We start from the raw sequence: 22,336 nt of genomic DNA on the forward strand, positions 1-22,336 counted from the left end.
AGCTAGCTATGCTTTTCAAAATAATGCAAGGGGGAAACAACCTGAAAAGGGGAAACAGTTAGCTAAACTACAAGCTAACAAAAATCAGCTAACTATGCTAATAGAAAGAATGTTTTTAAGAGAGGTGCTAACTACGAGCTAACAACTATTTTTAATCAGAATGTGAAAAGTTAACAAGCTAACAAAAGCAGCTAACTATCTGGAATTAGCTATGGTTGACTACATCAAAAGCTAACTAAAATTAGCTAGATATGCTATATGAATCAATGCAAGAGGAAAACAACCTGAAAAAGGATGTTGTTAGATAATCATAAAGCTAACAAAACTATCTGCTATCAGAAGATGTTATTAAGCAGTTAGCTACACAAGGTAACAATAAGCAGCTAATTATATGCTATTACAAAGAATGCTAAGTTGGAAACGCATGAGAAAAAAAGGAAAATGCTTTTTTAACCCCTTAATTTTAGCTAAAACAAGGTGTAGAATGTTGCTAGACTACAAGTTAACAAAAAGTAGACTAACTAGAAGTTTCAAAAAATAAATTTAACTAAAATTTGAATGATATTCATGCAACAAAAACCACAATTCATGAAATAATAAAAATGCATAAATAGCGGAAATTAATTCTTGTTTTTCTACAAAAATGAATGTGTAACAGAATCCAAGTAGTAGAGACCTGTTAGCGCTTAGCTACATCACTGTTTTTATTTAGCTAGTACTATTCCCGAAAACTGAAGTAATGTCAAACAAAGACTGTGAAAACATAATTATGGATTTTCAACATGATTCCTTCAACAGTACACCACAAGCTAAGTGCAAAATGCTATGCTAGGCACTTTGCCATAACATCTCCTTTATCTTTATCAAATCATCTTTCTCGCTCTGATGATGAAGTGCTGAGATCAGGTAAGGCTAGACAGAATGTTCCAACCCCTCACATCCAACATAACACATCACATCCATCAAAACACAACAGAAAAGGGGAAAATAATCCTCTCGACCCCTTTCCATTAGTTAACAGAAGGCTTCTTTGAAACTGCAGCTTGTGAAGCTACAAGCTACTCATCATCGACAGTCAGGCTAGCCTTTTATAAAAAGTTGTTAGCTACATTAAAAACTACTACAAAAATCTGCTAGCTACATGGAAGATATTTCAAGAGCCACACAGATGGGAAATCAAAAATTACCTGTATTACAGTGTATGATATAGCTGTCCATCAGTGTAAACAATGTGCAAAGTAATTAAACCAAAAAGTACACGATTTATAAAGTTATTGGATTCTAAAGTAAGGAGTCGACTCTGAATCGCTGAAACGAGTCGTTATAGATTTCAAATCTTTTGCCCATCTATATGTACGTCACTAGGAGCACTTTGCATAATAATCTCCGCCTACCGTGTTGAGAGAAACAAACTCTGACCTGCCCCCCCCCCCCCACACACAGACGCTCTGGTTGGTGTGAGAGCATCACGTCGAGGAGACCGTTTGTTTTATTTTCACTGCCAAAGAATGAAGATCAGAAGAACCAATGGCTAAAATTCATTTTCACCACAATACCAGAGCAGTACAACAAATCACTTTTGTTGTGTTCACAACATTTCACTGATGACTGCTTTTCTAATCTCGGTGAGTACAAGGCGGGATTTTCAAAGCGTTTGGCCATAAAAGATGGTTCATTACCAACTTTTTTTAGAACAACGAGCATCTCCGAATCACAACGCGAAGTATGATTATGAAGTTATGTGTCTGTTTTCTCCCGAGCGTCTTATCAGTATGTGTGCTGTCTGCGCTGATCGTCATGTACAAACACATCATTAAAATGAAGTGTAACTCCGTGAATACTCAACGAAGAGACATGAGAGAGATATCTATAGAAAGCTTGACATGTCTACTTTAAAAATAAACAAGTGCTGCCGAAAACAGATATTCTGTGATAAAATAATCCATATGAAAACAACGCGATGTCTGTTTTTCACGTCTCCCTTCATTATATCTAATGTGACCACGCCCCCGCGCTGAACGCACTATTCAGATTCAAACTGAAGCGCGCGGCTTGAATACACCCACACAGAAGAAAAAGCAGCGAGGCTGTTCAAGTTTTTTATTTTACTGTTTGCTTCACGATGAGAGGAATAAGACATAATTCACCCCAAACAGATGCTAACGCATAGTTTACCGTGGAGGTGTGTGCGGAACAACCAATCCAACCTGACAATGTTAGTTGACCAATCAGAACACAGTATGCTACCGAAAGGTGGGGTTTAAGGAAACTGAATCTTTTGAACATCTTCGCGCGAACCGTTTGGGGATCTCTGAGAATTGAGGTAATTTTAAAATGATATTTTGACAAAATGACAATGTTTTTTAACCTTGGATGGATTTAAACCTAATGTACAGGACTTATAAACAGTGATAGGAAGCTTAGAATTTTCATCTTACTGGCTCTTTAAAACAAAAATATCTGTGTATGATACGTTTCTATTAATGCCACTTAAAAATGAAGATACATTTAGTTAGTTGTTAATTTTAGCTAATTAGTCCTATATAATGGCAGTGAAGGGGATTTAGATACAAAGATCTCTATGAAGTTCCAATGCAAAGTTCCAAGTTTGCACTGGTTTGCATTGTCTAGTTATAGTCCATACTGGAATATTCTGCAACCACACCATCTGGTTCCATAAAGCTTCTTTTCCCATCGACAGCTGTTCAAAAGTAACCAAGCATTCTGACTAATAAGATTTTCTGCCAGCAACATTTTGAAAATTAAAGCAACATTTGAAATTATTCATCATATTATAGTCGATGTATCACCAGTGACAGATCTCAAATGTAAACCTGTCTGTTGCCTCATGGACAGTCAAATTGTGTACTTTTGTTAGGTCTTCCACCATTAAATGAATAGGAATGCTAATAGACAGATTTCTCCAGGTATTATAAACCTCCCTGTGAAGGACACACTTGAATATAGCCTGAAGATGTCCTGAAGATGTACTGCTCAACACTACACAGAAAGAGAAGAATGAGCTTTTTCTCACAGTCACAGATTGTCAATAGCTGAGTCTCTCTCCCTCTCTCTTGTCAAGAGTGCCAGGAGGGCTGCTATCCATCAAACTCTCGAATTGTACAACTCAGCGAAAGAGCAAAAATGCAACATGATGTATGACCCTCTCTCTGGTCACTTCTTAAAGACCAAACATCGCCCCGTCAAAGCAGTCGAGGGTTTTGTAGTTAGCAGTGCAGCAAATGTGCTCGCATTGTGGGATCATAATCTGGATCAAGTCTTTAAAGCCCCTTTAACACTGCGATTCCAGAAAATACACGGGTAATGTATCCCGGCGATTGTTCCAGGGTCACTAGATTTTGCACCTTTCACACTGCCAGTGATTAACCAGAATATTTGCGTGCGTTCACACACAACACGTAAAGGTCCCGTAATGACATGTGACATCAAGACTGTAAGTTAACTTTAACTTTCACGTTAACTTTCACTTAAGCTTTTGAACGATCTCAGCTTCAGCGTGGATGGTGAGGAACTACCCAAACTACAGTTTGCACTAGGGATGCACCGAAATGAAAATTCTTGGCCGAAACCGAAAACCGAAAAAGAGAAAACCAAGGCCGAAAACCGAAACCGAAACACCGAAAGAAATAATGCCAATTATTAGTACCATTGCATTTATTGCTATGACAGTGTACTAACTTTACTAAAATTAAGACATTGCAATTGCATAAATTAATATTAAAGTTTCAAAGATAATTACAATTACATAACTTATAAAAAAAAAAAAACATAAAAATACATAATTACAAATGATGCAAATATTTATTAAGCACATTGCAACAATGCACAGTATAAAATAAAATTCAAACTAAAAATGTATCCCACTCATGTGTATTTTTAATAATAATGTACAGGCCTACTGGCCTGCAGAAAGGTTTTAAAATGAACAGTTCTCTCATAAAAACAAAGTGCATTTAGGTGAAGTGCATTTGAAATTTTTCTATGTAGGACTAGAAAGTGCATTACTTCTCCAGTTGGCAAGACTGTTGTCACTTCTGGGGATGGGGACTTCAGACAGATAACCATCTAGCTGTTGAGCAGTTGAGCTTGTCATCTGCCTGACATTTGAGAAATATTTGAGAGAGTGTATTTAAATAGGGCCAGGGCATAAATAATTTTTTTTATCAAATTAAGGCAGAAATCTAGCATATATATGGCTACAATCTGATATTATGTATGTGTGTGATTGTGTGTGTGTGTGCATATATATATATATATATATATATATATATATATATATAGTAGCCTAAAGAACAAAATAGCCAACGTATTATTATTATTTGAAGCACTTTCTTGCAGAATTCCACTGAACATATCAGACAGCGATGGTGCATGCCACTCATCTGGTGCAGAGACCAGTCTTTTCTGGGCTGTGATCAGTCTCCTGCGCTTGGCGCTTCTCCGTCTCCACGCGGGTTCTCCGCATCCAGCGGCGCCTGGATCATTTCTTGTGCGCGCTGCCTTATTTCCGCATCCAAGTAATGGTCTTTATAACGCGGATCAAGCACATTCGCGATGAAGTGCAGGGGATCCGAAAATATCTCAGTGAGACGTGTGCTAACAGACTCTATAAGACTGTACTTTTCTTTGTTTTTACTTCGTGGTCCGTCTTAATCTCTTTTTTAGGAGACGTTTTAGTGCTGCGAATAAAGGAATACGAAGAGAGAGAATGTTCTCACTGTTGTTAAGTGAATGTCGCGGGGAGCTCGTGGTCTGTCTGCGCTATGCTGGTGCACGTGCAGGTCGCGGTTTCTGTTTGCGTCATCACAACATTTCGGCCGTGTTGTTTCGGTGATAAAAGTCTATCGGCCGAAAACCGAAAAGGCCATTTTCGGCCGAAAATTTTCGGTGGCCGAAATTTCGGTGCATCCCTAGTTTGCACATATTCCCAGGATGTGTTTCCGTTCATCCCAGGATGTGTTTCCGTTCCGTTCAATTTTTTGGGTCCAACGTACGGTGTGAAAGGGGCTTTACAGACTCAAATTGTTTTGTCAGTCAAATTCATAAAGTTCACAACAAGAGGTCAAGAACTGCAAACACAAAGTCAATTGGCAAAGCCAACAGACCTAGACGGAGTTACCAATAGCTGTTGTTTACAAACAATTCATCAAGTCGACGCTTCCGACTCCCTGTACATTTCAAGAGGTGTTTTTTTTGGGGGGTTATAATGACTGATTGTGTTGTTTTGGCTTGTTAAGTAGATGATGACCCAGAGTGTAATTACTTCACACCACTTTTACTTGGGGAACAGATGCGACTGAACCATCCCTGAGCTTGTGCTCCAGCTGTGTTGCTGTGAAATCCGCTGATTTCCGCTGACGAAGTGTACTGTGTGAACTTTCATTAACGCCCACGCTTGTTCGCCAACGTAATCAGGGAATTTCGCTACTTTTCAGAACACCAGTGCTCAATTTATCGAGTTACTGCAATGGAGCAAACCCTATCCCTGTTCGGATCAAAGTCAGAGTTTTTTTTTTCAGGAACCAGGAACTGTTTTCTTTCACCTCCACACTAATGCACATCTACGGCCGCAAATCAATGGGGCTTGAATTATGAATCCCCTCTAGGCATTACTGTGTTTGGAACACAGCAAAGAAGAAAGTGCAATCGGCCTTTAAGACCGCAGGAAGCATGCTGTCCACAGCGAGGTCTGATAAGAGGAAGATCAGGAAGATTTATTGCGTCACACCACTGCTTGCATTGCTTATGAAGGTTTGGGCTTGGCTTGGGGGTTTGGTGGGTATCTAGAGACTCCACCGTTGAGTCCAATCTATCACTCTGACTGATGGATGGCGCCGTTGTGTGCCCCTGAAAACTGACACAACAAAGGTAATGATGTCACTGCCTGCATATTTCACAGCAGCATTAAACCACCAATGAGCTTAGACTAAAACAAGGGAAGGGGTGTAACCTGAAACATGTGTGTGGACTCTGGAGCCAGACAGGTGACTTTTAAAATCCCCTCTACCATCGACTACTACCATCACTACCATTTTACTTCCATCCTTTGCCTTCTACAGAAAAAAAAAGGTCACCCTGCTGAAAGAACCATGTCTTAGGTCAGCCTAAACTTGTTTGCTGATCCTAGCCAGTTAAAACTGGTCTAATTGGTCTCCCAGGCTTATTGCTCAAAAAGTCCTCTAAAACTAGCAAATCAAACCAGTTTAGGTTAGCCTAGATGGTCTCCCAGAATGGTCGCTTCAAAAGCTCTCTAAAATGAGCTAATCAGTCCATGTACAAGGACCAGCAAACAAGTTTAGGCTGGTCTAGTTGGTTTCCAAGCTTGATATCTCCAAAATCCCTCTAAATCTAGCGAATCAGACCAGAATGGATGTCCAGCAAACAGTTTAGGCTTGTCTAGATGTTCTTCCAGTTTTAACTGCTCCAAAAGCCATGTAAAGCCAGCGAATCAGACCAGACTAAATGACCAGTAAACCAGTTAAGGCTTGTGTAGATGGTCTCCTAGCCTTGTTAGCTGCTGTTTAGTTGGCTGTCCAACTGGTCTCCCAACCTGACCTCCCCCAAAACCCATCCAAAACTAGAAAATCAGACCAGGCTGAACCAGTTTGCAAAGTTTCGGAAATTTCCTACAACACGGATGCTGAGTAATCATGTGAATGCATTTATTTTCAAATTCCTCCATGGTTTTTGTCATTTTTACACGAAAACACTGAAAAGAAGCACTTGGATATATGCAATTAGTGTTAAAAAGCCATATTTTAATTGTCATATATACAGTCTTAACTTGTATTGGATGTACAAGATGAGTTTTTACATCAGGGTAAGATGTTTGTCTTGCATCTTTTTCCTTACCATTTAACAGTATTTGCAGAATATGATTAGGCCACAGGCGTAATTGAATATATTTTGCTTTCTCGCAGGCAAATGGAACAATATGCAATTCTTTCTGATCAGTGTGACTAAAACATCCTGGCCCAGAATCAATACGAGCGTCATACAGTAGCAATCAGAAAAGCACTTTGTCCTGCACTTGTGCTTGTGCCCCATGAATGGGATTATTGATCAACTCCAAAGAGCATCGACACAGTGACCAACTGAACCCTCTACTAACTGCAGCACACGCATACAATACACGAACGGTCAAACAAAGGACGGACGCAAACTGCACACTTATTGGAAAGAAAGAAAAAAAATCACAAATGAGATTGTTTCAACTATACAGCAAAGAAAATAAATGGAGAGCTAATTGAAATGTGCGTCTCCTGGTTAGATGGTTCCCCTGAGAAAAAGTCTAGAGTAATCTCACACGTGTCTTGTCTAGAGTTTCAGAAGAGATTTCAACAAAGTGCTCTGCTATACAATAAAAACAAAAGTCTGCAATCCAAACATTACAACTCATTTTAACTGATTCATGTTTATCTCTACGAGTTTTAGGAGACTTCCGAGACAAAACTATTTAGAAATGTGTTAACATATATCTAATTGATTAAAGTCAACAGTCGCAAGTTGTTTTATTCCATAATGTGTCATTTTTTCAAGTGCGACAGGATATTCAAACACAAGAAAAAAATATATATTTACGAGATTAACAAAATGGTAATAATCTGAATTGATGAATTGTTCATAAAAGTAGGAATGATTAGGCCTATCAAAACCTCAATATTTAATGTACTAAAATAAAAAATATTTAATCAAATGAATTATGTAAGATTTAAATTTAATATGATAATAAAGCAAATACAGTCAAAATTGATTTAGTTGACTTTTTTTTTTACCAAAAAAAATCATAAAAGCAATTAAACTTATTAAATAAATTTTTTAAATAAAATAAACTAAAACACAACTAATATCATATCATATGTAAGATTTAAATAAAATATTATAATTAACAAAGCAAACATGGTCAAAGTTGATTGTAGGTTTACTTTTTTCGCAACAAGAAATAAAAACCATAAAAGCGATTAAAACAGACAAACAAACAAATAAAACAGACAAAACTGAGAAACTAAAATATAAAAAAAGTTATCCAATTCAAGTTTTACTGATAAATAGTTTATGACAATGAGCAATTATCAACAAACATAATATTTTAATGAAATTAAACAAAGCTACATTAAAATAAAATATTTAAATGTAATATTAAAATTGATTAAATCAAATAACTTAAATTATTGTATGTTGACTTTATTTGCAACAAAATATAAAAGCCACGAAAGTTATTAAAACTACATAAATACATTTAGAAAAATAAATAAAACCTAAAAACTAACATCAAATATGTTTTGATTGGCTTTGCTTGTGTAACATCATGCAACATTTTCTCTTTTAGTGTGACAGACAAATGACTTACATGGCACCTGGTGTCCTGAGCTTTGAAAGAGCTACGTAATGTTCCTCCGGGTGGTCAGAGTGACCTTGAGGGAATCTTCTTGAAAGCTCATGGACTGTGAGAGATCACTGATCAACTAGAGACACTAAAAGCAGCTAAAGCCTCTAGAGTGGGTTTGATGTACGGCCGGCCGTTTGATGGGGAGAGCTCAGAATGGATTGCCTCGCGGCTTTTATAAACAACCATAAATTAGGACAAATTTGTCAAATAAGAAGAGACACAGTGAGTATGGAGTCAAGGCTCAGAGCAGCACAAATAAAAGTGTATCACAACATATCATCCATTATGCTGTCAGATGAGCGCCGCAGGCGGCATCTCATGACAATATGCAGATATACGGCTGATGATAACAGGCCCCCTGATTTACTGTGACCACAGAGATGTTGATGAGCACCTGCTTTACGCAAACAAACCGCAGGGAACAATGCAACAACATCTCCATCAGAAAGCATACGAAAAATCTCTGTGATTTGACAGAAAGCCAAAATACATCATGATTGCCTTGTGATGCTGACATTAATATGATTAGTGGCTCATAGTAATACTATGAAAGCAAAACAAAAATTTCATGTTGCTAAGTGGTTCCTTAAATATTCTAAGCATTGCTATGCTATGTGCTTGTTGCTAGGTGTTTGAAGAGTTTCTGTTGTGTAACTAGGGTGTTGCTAGGTGTTTGAAGAGTTTCTGTGCTGTAACTAGGGTGTTGCTAGGTGTTTGAAAAGTTTCTGTGCTGTAACTAGGGTGTTGCTAGGTGTTTGAAGAGTTTCTGTGCTGTAACTAGGGTGTTGCTAGGTGTTTGAAGAGTTTCTGTGCTGTAACTAGGGTGTTGCTAGGTGTTTGAAGAGTTTCTGTGCTGTAACTAGGGTGTTGCTAGGTGTTTGAAGAGTTTCTGTGCTGTAACTAGGGTGTTGCTAGGTGTTTGAAGAGTTTCTGTGGTGTAACTAGGGTGTTGCTAGGTGTTTGAAGAGTTTCTGTGGTGTAACTAGGGTGTTGCTAGGTGATTGAAGAGTTTCTGTGGTGTAACTAGGGTGTTGCTAGGTGTTTGAAGAGTTTCTGTGGTGTAACTAGGGTGTTGCTAGGTGATTGAAGAGTTTCTGTGGTGTAACTAGGGTGTTGCTAGGTGTTTGAAGAGTTTCTGTGGTGTAACTAGGGTGTTGCTAGGTGTTTGAAGAGTTTCTGTGGTGTAACTAGGGTGCTGCTAGGTGTTTGAAGAGTTTCTGTGGTGTAACTAGGGTGCTGCTAGGTGTTTGAAGAGTTTCTGTGGTGTAACTAGGGTGCTGCTAGGTGTTTGAAGAGTTTCTGTGGTGTAACTAGGGTGCTGCTAGGTGTTTGAAGAGTTTCTGTGGTGTAACTAGGGTGCTGCTAGGTGTTTGAAGAGTTTCTGTGGTGTAACTAGGGTGCTGCTAGGTGTTTGAAGAGTTTCTGTGGTGTAACTAGGGTGCTGCTAGGTGTTTGAAGAGTTTCTGTGGTGTAACTAGGGTGCTGCTAGGTGTTTGAAGAGTTTCTGTGGTGTAACTAGGGTGCTGCTAGGTGTTTGAAGAGTTTCTGTGGTGTAACTAGGGTGCTGCTAGGTGTTTGAAGAGTTTCTGTGGTGTAACTAGGGTGCTGCTAGGTGTTTGAAGAGTTTCTGTGGTGTAACTAGGGTGCTGCTAGGTGTTTGAAGAGTTTCTGTGGTGTAACTAGGGTGCTGCTAGGTGTTTGAAGAGTTTCTGTGGTGTAACTAGGGTGCTGCTAGGTGTTTGAAGAGTTTCTGTGGTGTAACTAGGGTGCTGCTAGGTGTTTGAAGAGTTTCTGTGGTGTAACTAGGGTGCTGCTAGGTGTTTGAAGAGTTTCTGTGGTGTAACTAGGGTGCTGCTAGGTGTTTGAAGAGTTTCTGTGGTGTAACTAGGGTGCTGCTAGGTGTTTGAAGAGTTTCTGTGGTGTAACTAGGGTGCTGCTAGGTGTTTGAAGAGTTTCTGTGGTGTAACTAGGGTGCTGCTAGGTGTTTGAAGAGTTTCTGTGGTGTAACTAGGGTGCTGCTAGGTGTTTGAAGAGTTTCTGTGGTGTAACTAGGGTGCTGCTAGGTGTTTGAAGAGTTTCTGTGGTGTAACTAGGGTGCTGCTAGGTGTTTGAAGAGTTTCTGTGCTGTAACTAGGGTGCTGCTAGGTGTTTGAAGAGTTTCTGTGGTGTAACTAGGGTGCTGCTAGGTGTTTGAAGAGTTTCTGTGGTGTAACTAGGGTGCTGCTAGGTGTTTGAAGAGTTTCTGTGGTGTAACTAGGGTGCTGCTAGGTGTTTTAAGAGTTTCTGTGGTGTAACTAGGGTGTTGCTAGGTGTTTGAAGAGTTTCTGTGGTGTAACTAGGGTGCTGCTAGGTGTTTTAAGAGTTTCTGTGGTGTAACTAGGGTGTTGCTAGGTGTTTGAAGAGTTTCTGTGCTGTAACTAGGGTGTTGCTAGGTGTTTGAAGAGTTTCTGTGGTGTAACTAGGGTGTTGCTAGGTGTTTGAAGAGTTTCTGTGGTGTAACTAGGGTGTTGCTAGGTGTTTGAAGAGTTTCTGTGGTGTAACTAGGGTGTTGCTAGGTGTTTGAAGAGTTTCTGTGCTGTAACTAGGGTGTTGCTAGGTGTTTAAAGAGTTTCTGTGCTGTAACTAGGGTGTTGCTAGGTGTTTAAAGAGTTTCTGTGCTATAACTAGGGTACTATTATGTTTCGGATAGTTTATATGCTGTTACAAGGATGTTGCTAGGTGTTTGAGGAGGATCTATGTGGTTACTAGGTGGTTAAGTTGATAGAAGAGTTGCTCTGTCGTTACTAGGATAATGCTTAAGTGTTCTAAGAGTTGCTATGCAGAATTGCTCTGTTACTAGGGGATAGCTAGGTGTTTGACGAGTTTATATGCTGTTACTAGGGTGTTGCTAGGTGGCCTAAGTCCTAAATCGCTCAAAAGCACCGATACTTGTTCTCTTCAGGCTGGGAGTTTATTTAAACACATCATTCTAAAGTACATGGACGTACATGCACTGAAGCCACAGAACTACTTTGTGTATTTCTCGGTACACTTGCGTAATACAGTACATGAATATTCATCAGAGTTTCTGATCTTGGTAATTACTCTCCAGAACTGAGGATAAAAACAATGATAGCGGGGAGCAGGAATGAGATCTGGCTTACAGAGGAACGTTCAGCGGGAGATCAGCGATGCCGAGAACAGATAAACTAGGCCAGTTCTTAATCAAGGCCTGTCAAACAAACATTTCAGACTGAAATTACTTCATTTATACATCTGTGTTTATCTATTGCATAATTAAGATTTTGCATCGATGAGGCTTTTGAAGCCAAAGAATCGCTAAAACGCTTTCCCAGTTCATTGCACCATCTAATTTCCCCATTTTTTGATGGGGACTTGTTAAAACGGAAGGTTCCAGAAGGTTTCAGATCTCCAGTGGGGGAGATGACAAGCCAGTGAGCCCTGAAAGAGAATCAAACTCTAGAGAGATCTGCAAATAGATGCAAGAGGAAGGAGAAGAAGAGAGGAAGTCATGAGAGGAAACGATACGGCAAAGAAAACTGGAAGTGCATATTTCACTTATGCCCTCTGAAGCTGCGACACAAGACAGACCAAGATGATTCTTGCGGTAATTAAACGTGTTGTTTCAACCGTGACGTCTATTGCTCAAACGGCATGATAATTTTAATTCTTAAAATGGTTCAAAATAATCAAGACTAGGTCTTAAAACAAAACGAAATAAACGTTAACGAGGCATTTTGGTGTTGATTGTTTAGGCAAATATGAAAAAAAAGTTCTAATCTAAATCTAAAAACCTAAAAAGCCTCAAGTTGAATTTAATCAGAATAACAGCTAAGTCACTTCTAATCAGATGAATATTATGAGTAACTATAAATGAAATCAGCCTAAGGTTTTGTCGAAAGCTCCAGACGTCTTCTGCTTAACAAAATCACAATGTAGCATCATCAGCGCGTGAATTAAACATCAGCCATTTCCTCTGGAGTGAAGCGTGTGGGCACTTAGCCGCTAACAATAAAGCAGCGCGTCTTTGTCACTTCCTCTCTGCCACCAAACGCATTAGCTTCAAATGGATCTTAACGTCTCAACATCCTCTTCTGAGTCCTGAGATAAGTCAGACTAAACAGAACGCAGTGAGACTAGCCTCAGACGCTCATGCTAAATGCTTTTTAGGCCTCTCTAATCCATTAAATCTCATTTATTAATGGGATCATATCGTGCAAAACTGTATTTTGCATCTTATTCAGACTAACCTGAATTAGCCATGGTGATGATGTCACAGTCTACAGCTCATTAACATAACCGCATATATACAACACACATAAAAACATTAAGCTTTGTCATGCAATTCTCATTACTATAATGCAAAAAGCCAAAAGTATTTAATGAGCAGCATGATTTATTTAAAATGAATTAATTTGATTTCTATAAATATTTAATCTAAAAAGTACTGCTGATACGATTATGTAAGCATTTATATTTATCATTTAATATATTTATATTAGCATGATAAAAAGGCTATTACAATAAAGAAAACAAAGTGAATCAAAGTTGAAAATAAAATTAAAGGCTTAATTTTCTATGTGAAAAATACACACACACACACACACACAAAAAAAAATTACAATTAATTTTTTACGAAAAAAAAATACATGAAACTGAAATAAATAAAAATGAAATAATTAAATACATTATTTTCTTTATGAAAAAATGAGAATGATTTTTTTAAATAAAATCAAAACTAATAAATTCATATATAAAACATACTGTTTAATAAAAAATTATAAAAATTAAATAAAACAAATAAGTAAATGAAAAATATATGAAAATGAAATTAAATAATAATATATATATATATATATATATACTTCTGTAACATGACAATGTAAAAATGAAAGTCACAATATGTGATTTTCACCATCAGGAATCGTCTAGATGTTGAAAATGTGAAAGTTAAGGAAAATAAGAGCGAGTGATACAATTAGCCCAAAAAGAAAATGTCAATAAATGTGTTTTAGGATCATAAACAGTGTCAGTTCTTGATTTCATATGAACTATACGGTCAAATATGTCATTTATTCAGGAACATCGTGTCAACACGGGCTCCGATCTGAAGGAACCAGCGTTGTCTCTCATCTGGCCTTTTCCCAAATCCAGCCCGCAGCACACCTGGGAATCTCTCCCAAACACTGAAACCCCAAACGGTAACAAGAGACCGGCCAAATTCCTCACGTTCCTCCAGAAATACACTGCAAAAACACATTGCTGCCGATCTGTTCAAGCGCTGTTAACCTGCTCAATTAAAACACACCATGCTGCTTAAAGTGCTCATGGGTGGCCATTTACTTTAGCATTTTTGAGTTGGTTTTGGTTTCTTTTAAGTGAATCAAGTGCTGAGTTTGTATAAAAGCAGAGGGAAGACAATCAATAGGAAATGAAAGCATCTCTGTAGGGCTTCATCTTTGACTCTTGGTGACCCATTAGGAGGAAAACACAGATACAAGTGATCAGAAACACATCAGAACACAGAAACAGAGAGAGTGGAAATGTGGAGTGAAACACACAAACACTCATGCCATTGTTTAAGACAGTGGTTAAAAGTTCATCTAGAAACCTGTGAGAAGCATGTCCATGTCATAATTAATTGAGATAATAATAACCTTAAAACACCTTTCTATAATGCCATAAAAAAACAAAGCATCATGTATTAATTAATAACATAGAACAATTAGGAAATATTTCTTATTATGCATCAACAGCAAGCATATCAAATAATTTAAATAGAAATATTAAAATAAAATAAACAAAAAATAGAAAAATATATATTATATAAAAATATAATAAATAAAAATCATATAAATATATAACATAATAATATAAATAATACAACTTAATAACAAAATAAAATATGTGTTGTTATTATAACTTAATAATACATAAAACAACATTCATAATTATAATAAAATACCAAAAAAACATAATATATAAAGCAAATATTGAAAAAAAAAACATAGTAAGAATAGTAAATAGTAGGTATAATAACATATAATCATAAAACTTTCTTCTGCATTTCAATGACAAATTAGAAGAGTTAATAATAAAAACTGTTAATAATAATACAATGAAATAATTAAATTGTAATAAAATATGCAAATGCATATATAAATAAAAAAAAATTAAATGTATAAATCAATAATTATATAATAAAAATAATATTTATAAAATAAACCTGTTTTTATTTCTTATGCGATTCATCCTCTTAACACTTTTATTCAGTCTCATAGTCAAACCCTGAGCTCATGCTGAGTGTTGTGTGATAAATATGAATGTGAAATAGCGTGTGTCTGGAGATTAAGCACAGATTAAGCAGATCAGCTCATGATATGTGTGTGTGTGTGTGTTTGTGTGTGTGTGTGTGTGTGGCTCTCCTGTCATCCATCGACGACCCCTTCATTTCTCTCATTCTGACTCCTGACATAAACATCACCTGAAACTCCCTTCGACTGACTTCAGAAATAACCACAGCCAGGTCAAAGAGGTCCATCATCTGTGCTTTTAATACGAGGTTTGCAATTACTGCAATAACTGAAAACTACAAAATCCTGTTTTTTCTTTTAGCTCCGCCCCCAAACCAACGGACATATACTTTACACAACATCCAATCAACTGCGGATAGACAAAATCAAGTACTTTTTCCTCACTCAAGCTCCTGTGTCACGAAAAGGCATCATTTGACGAAGTAAAAGAGGTTGCAAACATTGTTTAAAGAATGTGAATTTGCATAGTTCACATACGTTTCAGTATGCAATATGAATATTAATGCATAAATCAGTGTATGTGGTAAAACAGTATATACTATTGTAAATAGTACAAAAATCAAAAAATCATTAAAATGCAGCTTTATCCTCCTCCCTCTGAAACAACTTTTCCTTCCTGATGACATCATCAAGCCCTCATTCTTAACTCCGCCCCTCACACAACCTGCCTTGAACTTTACATAAACTTCAAACGAACTGCAGACGGACAAAATCAAGCAGATCCCGTTTCACGAAAACATGCCATTTTCCAAAGTGGGTCGCAAAAACATCGTTTAAAGAATCTGGATTTGCATATTACCCATACTTTAAAGTATAAAAAAATGAATAAAAAAAAATCACTGTACGTGGTAAAATAATATGCATAGCACAAAACAATTCTCGCACAAAGATGCATCTCTATCCACCTCTAAGATGACTTTCTTTTTCTGATGACATCATCAATTAACTCCGCCCTAAGCCATTTATTTAAATGCACTTTTCAATGCACCAATGCAGCACATAGTCATAGAACACATGCAAATCAAGCCCCGCCCCCTCAACGCGACTCTTCTGGATAAACGTCCTCGTCTTGTTGACCCTCACACTACAGATGAACTGGGATTCGCCTGAAGCGGTTTTATTCCCACAGGTGTCGAACACTCTTTCTCCATCTCGTCTGATACGGCGGCTCATCATTCTTTTATACGCAGCCAAGGTACACGTCAAACCCATTAAAGCGTCGAGCTCCAGCACACGAAGGATTTACAGGAAATGCTCGATTCTGCTCCGAACATGCACGAGATCCGACTGTAGGTCACTGTCAGCTCATGCTCATGTAAAAGAGCCTTCTGCAGAAGCACTGCAAGAAAATAATATAGTCACACGCTGTAAAATTGATGAACGCGCTCCTTCAGTGGGAGAACTTCTCAAACACTTACAGTGAACAAGCAAAGATAACATTAGCATCTTGTAGGCAGTTAGTGTTGTGGAAAAATAACCTAGTGCTGTCTACAGCCAACAAAATACATAAAATAAACTATTTTTAAGTATGCATATAAAATAATATGATATAATGATACAAAAAAAAAAAAAAACAATCCTCTAATTGTATATGTATATACATTTGATTCAATTATTTAGATCCTCTAGTGTATCACTAAAATAAAACGTAAATCTCATTTTAAAAATACATTAATATAAAAATAATAATACTACTAATATTAAAAATATTAATAAAATTATTTAGATCCTCTAATTGTATAAAAAAATAATAATCAAATCTCTTGCAGCAAAAGTACACATATATCAATATAAAATATGAACAAATAAAATATTAAAATTATACATAACTATATACGCATTTTGTTTCAAAAGTACTTGCATGTAAAATAATATGACAATAAAATTAAAAAGAATTATTTAATTGTATAAAAATAAAACAAAATTTGTATCTTGTTTCTAAGGTATATAAATGAAAAATAATATCATACAAATTTAAATAAAATAATATTGATTTAGAACCTCAAACGGTATAAAAGATCAATTAAAATACCATTTTTGATCTGCTTCTGACATATATACAATTTCTATCCAAAATAAGTTTGGGGGAAAATGAATCATAAATTAATTGTTTAGAACAGTAAAGAAAACACCACATGAATTGACAAGTTTGCATTTTGTCATAAAACACTGAAACTACTTATTTTTTTCACCATTTTGAGGACTTAAGAGTCAATAAAACTGCTAAAAATGTGTATGCTAATATTTAAACTAGCTACACCTGACAGAACGAGCCGACTGCAGGTTAATACACATGTGCAGATGCGGGTGTATTGTTTCACGGCCCATAATCCTCTCTGCTTGGTCATTAAGTGTGTATTTTACAGCCGGTGACACGAAATTTTGTCGCGACACAACGGGGGACGCTGGGATACGATATTACCACGTCTCGCTGAATGAAATCATTCACACGCTCCGACTTTATGAAAGAAACAGCAGATGAATTCTCAAGCAACAGTCTTTATTAATTCAAAACAGGGAACAGGTGAAGGACAAACACTTCACACTTCGGTGTTTAGACCCGACAAACACAGACTCAGTAGACTGGAACTAAATAAATGGGATAATAAGATAATTGGGAGGAACTCAGGTGAACAGAATGACTAATTAGAATGAGAACAGGAACAAAACCAAATATGGGCACATGAGGAAGGAAACACACACAAAAACCAGGTCCACATTCCTGACAACTTCTAATTATATAATTTAATATAATGATTATACTGATCGCTTGAATAGGATGGACAGATGAACGAACAAAGTCGCGACCTCAGTTTACATATTAGTTTATAAAATAACAATTATTTTAATAAATAACTGTAAAAATGTATCATCTGTTAAGGCGAATATAACAAAAACAAACCATTTATTAAATAAATTACGTTTTTTGTAAAATAAACATTTTGGGAAAAACAATAATAATTATTAAAGTAAATAAATTAGATGCTCCTTGATTTTACAGTTTTTTTGGTAAAATTATTTGTAAAAGTCATTATAATCAGAAATGCGCAGGTGTGTCAGGCACACTAAAAATTTTCTAGGTCTTTAAGGGTTAATCAAAGAAACGAATATTCGTTCAGGCAAATACGACAAATTTGTCTAAAATCTACACTGTAAAAAATTACAGTGATTTTAATGGTGAAAAACGGTGAATATGCTACAGTACAAACCTGTTGAATGGTTAATGGTAAGTTCCTGTAAAAACCGTAAACTGACGTTCCCAGAATTCTCATTTCAAATTTTATTTGAATTTGATGTTTTTTCTTTGAAACAATAACGTTTTGTCTTGTGTGTTTATTTGGGATAAACTTAACATAACATAATGAGACTCGAACCTGCGACCTTCGGGTTACAAGTCCAACTCTCTAACCATTAAGTATTTGGTGGTTATCAGTGTTTTACAAAGGTACAAAACAGATTTCAGTACTTCAGTAGCTTGGTTTATTAACGTTATATAAATTACGCATTTAACTGTAAATTTAAGTTAAAACTGTTAAGCCTAAAATATTGTTACCGTATTTTTTTTATGGTAGAATTCCGGCAACCACTGCTGCGTTTTTTTTTTTTTAAATAAATAAATTGTACAGAATTATTGTTATTTTCAGTGTAGGTTGAATTTACAGCCTTTGTTTGTTTTTTACATAAAATTTACATCCTTGTTTTATTTATGCATTTTAAAAAGTATTAATTTAGTCAGACTAACATTTTTACCTAACATGTGTTCCCTGGGAATCGAACCCACAACCTTTTGCTCTGCTGACGTACTGCTCTACCCACTTAGCCACAGGAACACTTATGAACTAAAAAATATGTATCTATAATAAAGGTAAAAATAAGTACATAAAAGAAAAATGAAAGAAAAACATAATTATATAGTTCTAATAAAAATGTAAAATAATTTTCGAAGAGTTAAATATGCCATATACAGCCTTCAAAAAATAAATCCAAGTGCATTTATATTTATATATTTATATATATATATATATATATATATATATATATATATATATATATATATATATAATACATATTTGAATTTTTGTTTTTTGTAAAATCATTATTTTTTATTATTATTTTTTTTATAATTACCCCTCATTACAGTCATTTTGGTTACATCACCAGTTCAGGTTTGGCCTCCTAACAAGTGCAGTTAACGTGTGATATATCATGTTGTAGATATAAGTGGCTTGATCAATCCATCAGCGCACTGGAGCGATAGCAGCCCGCGGGACTCACTGCGTAAATAACACAATGTCCATTCATGCAGCAACAAGAGCGTTTTCATACATGAGGAATGACAGCTACTTATCCCTCTTCACTGCCGACTCAAATCAAGAGACAAATCTGACTCCTTCATTCACCGCCGGACTCCAACACAAGTACACTTGATTCATTTAAACAGAGAGAGCCCAATGAAGACAACAAACGGTGAGCGCACTTCATCAGCCGAAAACAACGGCTGGGAAACCCAAACACAGAGGACTTCTGAGTGAGCACATGTTCAGACCAAACCTCTGAGACACCGAGCACTTTTAAAAACACAACATCTAGAAGAAGAACTTGAGGACAAATGTACCAAAAATCAGACAAAAATAACCTTTTCTGGACATTTAGATGTCAATTTATTAAAACACAGATGATTTTTGATCATTTGAAATCTGGTATTTGTAACGTAATCCAACAAAAACCTCCAATTGGAGACATAGAGGACACTTAAACATGCGTTTTTCAAAATAAAGAAGATTTTTGATCATTTGAGCCAATGAAATCTGACAAAGATCTCCATGTGGAGACATTAAGGACATTTCTATTTATATTATAAAATAAAGATAAAGATTTTTTTTTACTAGTGTGTGAACAAATTCATATTTAGATATAGATATTGAGAAATTGAGGGCTTTTAAGCATACATTTATTGAAAGGGAGATTATTTTTGTTAATTTGAGCCTAGTAAACAGACAACAACCTCAATTTTGAGACATTAAAAACACTTCGAAACACATTTATTAAAATAAAGACCATTTTTGACTAGTGTGTGTGAGTTAGTACATATTTTGATTTGCCTAAATCTAACAAAACCTCCATTTGGAGACAATGAGGACATTTTAATTCATGGAAATATATATATTTTTTTATTATTTGCGCCAATAATCTGACAAAAAACGAAAATGTTGAGACATTACCAACACTTAGAAGAACATTTATTAAAATAAAGACCATTTCTGACTAGTATATGTGAGTTAGTACATATTTAGAGTTTGAGGGCAAATTTAACAATCATTTAGATGTAAATGTATTCAAACAGGGATCAATGATCATCTGTAATCTGTAATGAAACCTGACAAAAACCTCCGTTTGGAGACACTGGGGGCATTTAAATGTACATTTGTCAAAATAAAGATGATTGTAGACTCTTGTGTGCGAGTCAGTACAAATCTGGACAGAGTTTGAGTTCACATTTTCCTCCATTTTGAGAAACCGAGGCCATTTAGACATAAATGTATTAAAAAAAAAGCGCTTTTAGATAGTCTCAGCCCACAAAATCTCAGGGGAAAAAAAACTAGATATGAGTTTATTAAAATAGAAATGATTTCTGACGAGTCTGTGTCAGTTAATACACATTTAGATATAGTTCAAGAGCAGGTTTACCAAAAACAAAAAACCTATTTTGAGACATCTTAGACATTAGATATACATTTATTACAACAATACAAGTCTTTGATAGTTTAAGATAACACAATCTGAGAATTAAAAAAAAAGGTTTTGAGATGCTGAGTACATTTAAATTCACATTTATTCAAACAGAACAAAAACCTCCACTTGGAGACACTTAGATACCAGTTTATTTAAAGTCATATTAAGACCATTTCTGACCAGTGTGTGTGAGTTTGTCGCTTTTAGCAATAGTTTTGGGACCAGTTTACCAATAGAAATGGGCAAAATCAGTCAAAAACCTCTTGGAGATACATTTCTGACACGAAACAATCATGCTAATTTATTCAAAATCCGACATTAGATGATGATGTCAGTCCATAAAGAGGGCGTGGCTTTGAATGACTCCACTGTCGAGCCGCGTTTTATGCAAATCAAGCACGAAATGACAGCATGTCCTTTATTGTGCAAAAGCATTAAAATCCACCCGTCATGAATTATTAAAGAACCGGAAACAGCCTGAACTCCAGTCCCACACTGCTTCATACACATATATTACATATTTAAGAGCAAATGCAAAAGTTGTGTCCATATTCTGCATTCAATTCCACTATTCAGTGCATCCACAATATGAAGCGTTTTGCACTAACATGCTGTTTTACAACAATATAGATTTATTAAGTGCATGAGCACAACCAGGCAAAACACGCACAGATAGATAGACTGAGAAAGCATCGGTTTCGGAGCACGCAACTGGATGTCTAAAATGACTGATGTTCATAAAATATTCATAAAATGCAAATGCGCGCTTTAGACACAGTTTCTTCGTTTTGAGATGAAATCGTCTACTAAAACCTGCCTGGACTCTGTCTACATGTTGATTTGAATAACTGAGTGCGCTGAAATGAAGTGTTGTTCACTAGTTATCATCAGCAGGTGGGCATCTCTGGACTGAATCTCAGAAGATTGCATCACTCACATAGAGCCGGCAGCCGCGTGCATGCACAAATCAGATGCATAAACAGACTTTGATTATAAATGGGCTTGAAATCAGATACGCGAGGCTGGCACGGCGCACGGTGGCATCAATTCTCACTTTACACAAGCGGGGCTTTGGGGCTTTGTGGACGGGATGAGTGTCCCACGGATGACGCTGGTGGATAAACCCCCCCAAAACCGATTGTAAAGTCTTGAAATGCATCCAAAATGACTTTATACCTAATGCGCAAAACGCGCCTGGAGCGCAAACTGCGCGTCACCTTCTCCGCGCGCGCACTTGCTCAGACGCGCTTCAGAATCGCAGCACACTTCGTCTGAAGTGAGTGTTTTATCCCCAGCCGTTCCTGGCATTTATACAAAGTGACTGGCGAAACCTTTAACTGCTCTTACCTTGTTTAAACCAGCGCGTCCCTGTGTTCTCCGTTATTCTGCACGGGAAAAAACCTCCTTACATCTTCGTGGGAGTGATAAAGAACGATAATAATCCAAGGAGAGAGCAGATCCAAGAGGATAGAGAGAGCTCCGGGCGCGGGCGGCGGCGAATAGCGGTTTAAATCCCCCGGATAGCGCTGCGTCTCGCTCGGCGCGTCTGATTTCAAGCTCCGCTCCGGAGAAACCACAGCTGTGCTCGCAGAGGAGAGCTCGGGGTGACGTCATGGACACGCCCACCCACCGCGCGCGCTCTCTCTCTCTCCGGCGCTCGCTCACTCGGACTCCACCCCTCATTAATTGAGTCGCACACTGACTCCGCCCCTTTCAGGAAACAAGCCACGCCTCTTTTGTTTGCTTGTAAACGTAATTATTCTCAAGAAGGATTCTCATTAGATATTTAAGTAATACACTAATAAAATGTTGTTAAATATTTATTAGCAGAGTCATAAAAATGATGCTTTTTCATTAGAAGCAGCAAAGAGGCAATATA

General features: G+C 36.7%; 1 protein-coding gene across 1 annotated transcript in view; it reads right to left on the reverse strand.

Annotated features, from left to right (window-relative positions):
* The window catches only part of LOC127942690 (receptor-type tyrosine-protein phosphatase S), a 184,686-nt gene extending 162,672 nt beyond the window's left edge, over positions 1-22,014 (reverse strand). Inside the window, exon 1 of the mRNA XM_052538571.1 lies at positions 21,805-22,014. The gene's annotated coding sequence lies outside the window, so the exon portion shown is untranslated. The remainder of the gene's footprint in view (positions 1-21,804) is intronic.
* Positions 22,015-22,336: the final 322 nt, after the last annotated feature.

The sequence above is a fragment of the Carassius gibelio genome, chromosome A22 (genome assembly GCF_023724105.1).
Source record: "Carassius gibelio isolate Cgi1373 ecotype wild population from Czech Republic chromosome A22, carGib1.2-hapl.c, whole genome shotgun sequence".
In the NCBI taxonomy this organism is placed as follows: domain Eukaryota; kingdom Metazoa; phylum Chordata; class Actinopteri; order Cypriniformes; family Cyprinidae; genus Carassius; species Carassius gibelio.